The sequence below is a fragment of the Triticum aestivum genome, chromosome 1B (assembly GCF_018294505.1).
Source record: "Triticum aestivum cultivar Chinese Spring chromosome 1B, IWGSC CS RefSeq v2.1, whole genome shotgun sequence".
NCBI lineage: Eukaryota > Viridiplantae > Streptophyta > Magnoliopsida > Poales > Poaceae > Triticum > Triticum aestivum.
This window is the reverse complement of record NC_057795.1, coordinates 14,793,246-14,799,640: the sequence shown is the minus strand read 5'-3', so window position 1 is coordinate 14,799,640 and position 6,395 is coordinate 14,793,246.

Genomic DNA, 6,395 nt, shown 5'->3' with positions numbered 1-6,395 from the left:
ACCTCTCAAAGGGGAACATATTGTGTAGAAATACAGGACCCAAATTGTTAATCTCTTCGCATAGGTGAACTAGGACGTGCGTCATGATGTTGAATAAGGATGGTGGGAACACCAACTCGAAACTGACAAGACATTGCACCAAATCATTCTGTAACCTTGGTATGATTTCTGGATCGATTACCTTCTGAGAGATTGCATTGAGAAATGCACATAGCTTCACAATGGCTAATCGAACGTTTTCCGGTAGAAGCCCCCTCAATGCAACCGGAAGCAGTTGCGTCATAATCACGTGGCAGTCATTAGACTTTAGGTTCTGGAACTTTTTCTTTGCCATGTTTATTATTCCCTTTATATTCGACGAGAAGCCAGACGGTACCTTAATACTGAGCAGGCATTCAAAGAAGATTTCCTTCTCTTCTTTGGTAAGAGCATAGCTTGCATGACCCTGATGTATGCCGTCTTCTCCGTGCATACGTTGCTGGTCCTCCCGTATCTCAGGTGTATCTTTTGTCTTCCCATACACGCCCAAGAAGCCAAGCAGGGTCACGCAAAGATTCTTCGTCACATGCATCACGTCGATTGCGGAGCGGACCTCTAGGTCTTTCCAATATGGCAGGTCCCAAAATATAGATTTCTTCTTCCACATGGGTGCGCGTCTGTCAGCGTCCTTCGGAACAGGTTGTCCGCCAGGACCCTTTCCAAATATCACCTTCAAATACTTGACCATATCATGTACATCAGCACCAGTACGGTGGCGAGGCTTCGTCCGGTGATCCGTCTCACCTTTGAAATGCTTGCCTCTCTTTCTTACGGGATGCCTGCTCGGAAGAAATCGACGATGTCCCAGGTACACATTCTTCTTACAACTATTCAAATATATACTGTCGGTATCATCCAAACAGTGTGTGCATCCGCGGTATCCCTTGTTTGTCTGTCCTGAAAGGTTACTGAGAGCAGGCCAATCATTGATGGTCACGAACAGCAACGCCTTTAGGTCAAATTCTTCCCCCATGTGCTCATCCCACGCACATACACCTGTTCCATTCCACAGTTGTAAGAGTTCTTCAACTAATGGCCTTAGGTACACATCAATGTTGTTGCCAGGTTGCTTAGGGCCTTGGATGAGCACTGGCATCATAATGAACTTCCGCTTCGTGCACAACCAAGGAGGAAGGTTATACAAACATAGAGTCACAGGCCAAGTGCTATGGTTGCTGCTCTGCTCCCCAAAAGGATTAATGCCATCTGCGCTTAGACCAAACCATACGCTCCTTGCATTATCTGCAAACTCCTTCCCGTACTTTCTTTCGATTTTTCTCCACTGCGACCCGTCAGCGGGTACTCTCAACTTTCCGTCTTTCTTACGGTCTTCTCTGTGCCATCGCATCGCCTTGGCATGCTCTTTGTTTTGGAACAAACGTTTCAATCGTGGTATTATAGGAGAATACCACATCACCTTGGCAGGAATCTTCTTCCTGAGGCGCTCGCCCTCAACATCACCATGCTCATCGCGGTTGATCTTATAGCGCAATGCACCACATACCGGGCAAGCGTTCAAAATCCTCATAGTCACCGCGGTAGAGGATGCAATCATTAGGGCATGCATGTATCTTCTGCACCTCTAACCCTACAGGGCAGACAGCCTTCTTTGCTTCGTACGTACTCTCGGGCAATTCGTTGTCCTTTGGAAGCATATCCTTTATCATTACCAGCAACTTTCCAAATCCTTTGTCAGATACACCATTCTCTGCCTTCCATTGCAGCAATTCCAGTGTGGTGCCCAGCTTTTTCTTGTCACCTACGCAATTCGGGTACAACAATTTTTTGTGATCCTCTAACATGCGCTGCAACTTCTTCTTCTCCAAATCACTTGCGCAGTTTCTCTTTGCATCGGCAATGGCCCGACCTAGATCATCAACGGGCTCATCTGATGCCTCTTCTTCAGCTTCTTCCCGCATTGCCGGCTCAGCTTCTTCCCACATTACCGGCTCATCTTCTTCCCCTATTGTTGTATCATCGTATTCAGGGAACCCATGGCCAGGATAGCTGTCGTCGTCCTCTTCTTCTTCATTGTCTTCCATCATAACCCCTCTTTCTTCGTGCTTGGTCCAAACATTATAGTGGGGCATGAAACCGGACTCAAACAGGTGGACGTGAATGGTTCTTGACGTAGAGTAATTGCGACCATTCTTACAGCCAGCACATGGACAAGGCATAAAACCATCCGCCCGCTTGTTTGCCTCAGCCGCAAGCAGAAAAGTATGCACGCCCTCAACGAACTGGGGAGAGCATCGGTCATCGTACATCCATTGTCGGCTCATCTTCATTACACAACACCGAATAGACCAAATTAATACAAGTTCATACATAAAGTTCATACAACACTTAAATGCAACAAACAAATAACTCTCTAGCTAAAGCATTTAAATGCAACAACAAATGCGATCAAGATCGCAACTAAGGTAACAATTGATCCAACAGCATAATGATACCAAGCCTCACTATCGATGGCATATTTTCTAATCTTTCTAGTCTTCAAGCGCATTTTCTCCATCTTGATCTTGTGATCATCGACGACATTGGCAACATGCAACTCCAATTCCATCTTCTCCCCCTCAATTCTTTTCAATTTTTCTTTCAAGTACTCATTTTCTCTTTCAACTAAATTTAACCTCTCGACAATAGGGTCGGTTGGAATTTCCGGTTCACATACCTCCTAGATAAAAATATCTATGTCAACTTGATGGGCATAATTTGTCATAAACACGAAATGCAACAAATAGTTTTAAAAGAGAATATACCACATCCGAATCATAACAAGGACGAGGGCCGACGGGGACAGATATCAAAACCATGGCACTATGTATAACAAACAACGTACGGGTAAGATAATTATTATATGAGTAACTATATATCCAAATCACACAAACATCAATTTTTTATATAAAATTTCATGAACAAGAGGCTCACCACAAGGTGGTGCCGGCGACGGGACGGTGCGGGCGATCGACGTTGGTTACGACGGAGATTTAGAAGGCACTAAGTAAACCACACCTACATATGCAAACTAAGTGTTATTTTGACCTCAAATTGCATATAAATCAAATACTACCACATATAATTCCTCCCAAATTACTAAAACCCACAATTAATCACTATATAAACCAATGCAAGAGCTAATCTAGCAATGAGAGATGAAAGGACAAAGTTGCTAACCTTGGTGATCATTTGAATGGATGAGGGCCTGCAAATCTTGACAAATTTGGGGCAAATTTTGTGATGAACTCGAGAGGAAGAAGGGAAGAACAGAGGAGAGGGAGAGGTGAAAGGGGGAAGAACAGAGTGCGGGTGGACGAAGGGTTTATATAGGACGACCTTTAGTACTGGTTCGTGCCACGAACCGGTACTAAAGGTGCTGGAAGGGCCCCACTCTGACAACATCCTGCCACCACTTTCTTTAGTACCGGTTCGTGGCACGAACCGGTGCTAAAGGTTCGCCATGAACCGGTACTAAAGAGCTCCTCCCGCCTAGCCGTTGGAACCGGCACTAATGGACATATTAGTGCCGGTTCTGTTACAAACCGGGACTAATGTGTCTCACATTTGACCCTTTTTCTACTAGTGCATATCACACTAAAGAATTTACACAAATTCATCGATGGAGCTGGCATCCCTTGGGTTAAGCTAATCTAGAGCACCTACTATAGTGATGGTTCTATATCTGGCAATAGCTTCGAGGGATCTTTTAAGGTAAAAATAACTAGATGTCGCATTGAAAAATGGGAAGTAAGTTTACTTCTGGTATTATTTATGGAAAGTGGATGCATGCACAACAGGCTTCTAAAACTCATCATTGATGCCACATCTCACAATTAACAAGTGTTGACTCTAGAATATTTAGAGGACCTATTTCATCTTCCCTTGTCGCAACAGAGACTTCCATGACTTTTAAGCCATGATGAAATTTGCATTCAAGTTGACATTGCTGATGTAGATGATAGTTGGAGCTACTTGTGGGATCACCTCATTTTCTTCAGCGGAAAAGCATATAAGGTCCTTATTGGACATCAATCTACCCCACTTCACTTCTTTTGGGTTTGGAACATCCCATGTCAATTGAAGCACAAAGTGATTCTCTCATGATTACTTCGTGATAGACTAAACACAAAGAATTTGTTGCACATGAAAAACTTCCACCACGTTCCTATGATTGTGCAACATCGAGTATCTAGTGAAGGGAACCTTGCAATCTGCTGCTAGGTGCTATAATTTTTATGCTCTAAAAAACTATAAATTCTCTGACCTTTGAAGCTGTGGTCACCAAATTAAAACTAGTAGTTCCTTTGTTCGTGGAGGTTATCATTTTAGCAGCCTAGAGTATTTGGATGGTCTGAAACCATAAGATTCTCTCAGAAGAACCATGTTGGTGTTTTCCAATTCAGTGCCAATGTTTTTTTTGGTTTATCACGAAAACCAATTTCCAGGGACCAATAAAATCAGAAAATATATTTCTAGAAGTTTTGAGATGAGAAGGAGCCAAGGGAACATGTGCCAGCACAGAGCCTCCCCTATGGCCCCTATGTGGCCCCACCAAACGACCTAAGGCTGGAACGCAAGAGCGCATGGTGCATGAGTGGGTCCCACATGGGGCGTCCACTTCCTCTTTCTTTCGCCGCCTTTATATACTCCCCAAAACCCTTAAAATAATGATCAAGAATATTTTTTCCACCGCCGCACCTCTTTGTACACGTGATCCAGTCTGGATGATTTTCCTCGATACTCTTTAAGAGGGGAGATCCTTCATTACGACCATCTACATCAACCTTGCTGCAATCATGTCCATGTGTAATAGTGCTCCTTTGGAGCTACCCTACATGCTTAGGCTTCATCCTTTGGAGCTACCACATATATGGTTCCATAGGTGCAGCTAGGTGGCAATGTCTACATTTTCATCAATACAATAATCACATGAGCTACCCTACATGCTTAGGCTTCATCCGATGTAATTTTTTTGATGTGTTTGTTGCAATGTGAAGAATTTTCACTTTATGGTCAGATTTGTACATGTTTTATTCTTGGATTCATAAGAGTTCTTTGTTGCATAATTTATATACATATATACTCTCTGATCTATTAATGTTGCACTAGCCATGTTTACATGAATGGTCTTTAAGAGAGAGTTGTGTATGTTAGTTGAGTTCAATGAAAATGCTTGTATTGTGTTGTTTCAACTAAGAGTAAAAATATAGTTGCGTACTTGTCCCTTAAACGTTTGGTGAAGATAATATATTATAAACATCATGTCATCATGCTTAATGAAAATACTCTATTTTACTTAATACCATTGAGATGCATGCTGGATAGAGGTCTTAGGATGGAGTGTTAGCCATAAATGCAGTTGGATTAACAGTCTATAGATGTATGGACGTGATGCCTATATGAAATTATGCCATGTATGATCATAGTTATAAAAAATAATAATTTAATCGATACGCAATTGTAATGTTTTCATCATGCCATGTTTTATGGAGAGATGCCACTACTGAAACTATGGATCCCGGTCCATACATCTCAACTGCTTTCAACTTCGATCAACACACTTTTATTTCCATTTTCAATTTGAACTTTTATTTCTTTGTTGCAATAATCACAAACACAAAATTGCATTAATCCTTGTAGCAAGCAAGGCTAGTGAAATTGACAATCTCACCGGTTTCATTGGGGGACCAAGACAAGTACTTTAATTGTGTGTGCCAGGTGGATCGGTGGGAGGAAAGTTGCACCGCGTGAACGGATGTTTCTAGGACTATTATTTAACTAGTATATTCGCTAGAAGGGTGATTCGACCCGAATGCAATGTCTCGGTATGAAGCGATATCAAAGAACCCGGATTTACTCTGCGTTTAACCATTTTGACTTCCCTGGTAGTGGAATCCAAATTAATCAACACTATTTTTTTTTAGATGGTGAACTAATCTACGCATTTCAGATCTCAACGGAAGTGGCAGATCCAAAACCCCGGCCTGCAAGTGGGCCCCGCCGGTCAGCGCCAGCAGCCCGAGCCCAGCAGGCCTAAACCAAAGCAGGCGCCGAGTCTGGCCCGCCCGACCCCGCATGGCGCCGCCGCCCCGAGGTCGTCCCCGTCTCCCCCCGTAATGGCGGCCACCTCCACCTCGGCCTCCCCCGCCGCCGCCGCCGCCGACGACCTCCACGCCTTCCTCCGCCGCGGCCTCCGCTCCCGCGGCGCCGTGCTCCGCGCGCACGCCTTCCTCCTCCGCCGCGGCCTCCTGCTCGGCCACCCGGTCCCCTCGGGCCTCCTCCTCTCCGCCGCCGCCGCCTCCACCTCCACCGCCACCTCCGCCGCCCACCTCGTGCGCCTCCTCCTCCGCCACCTG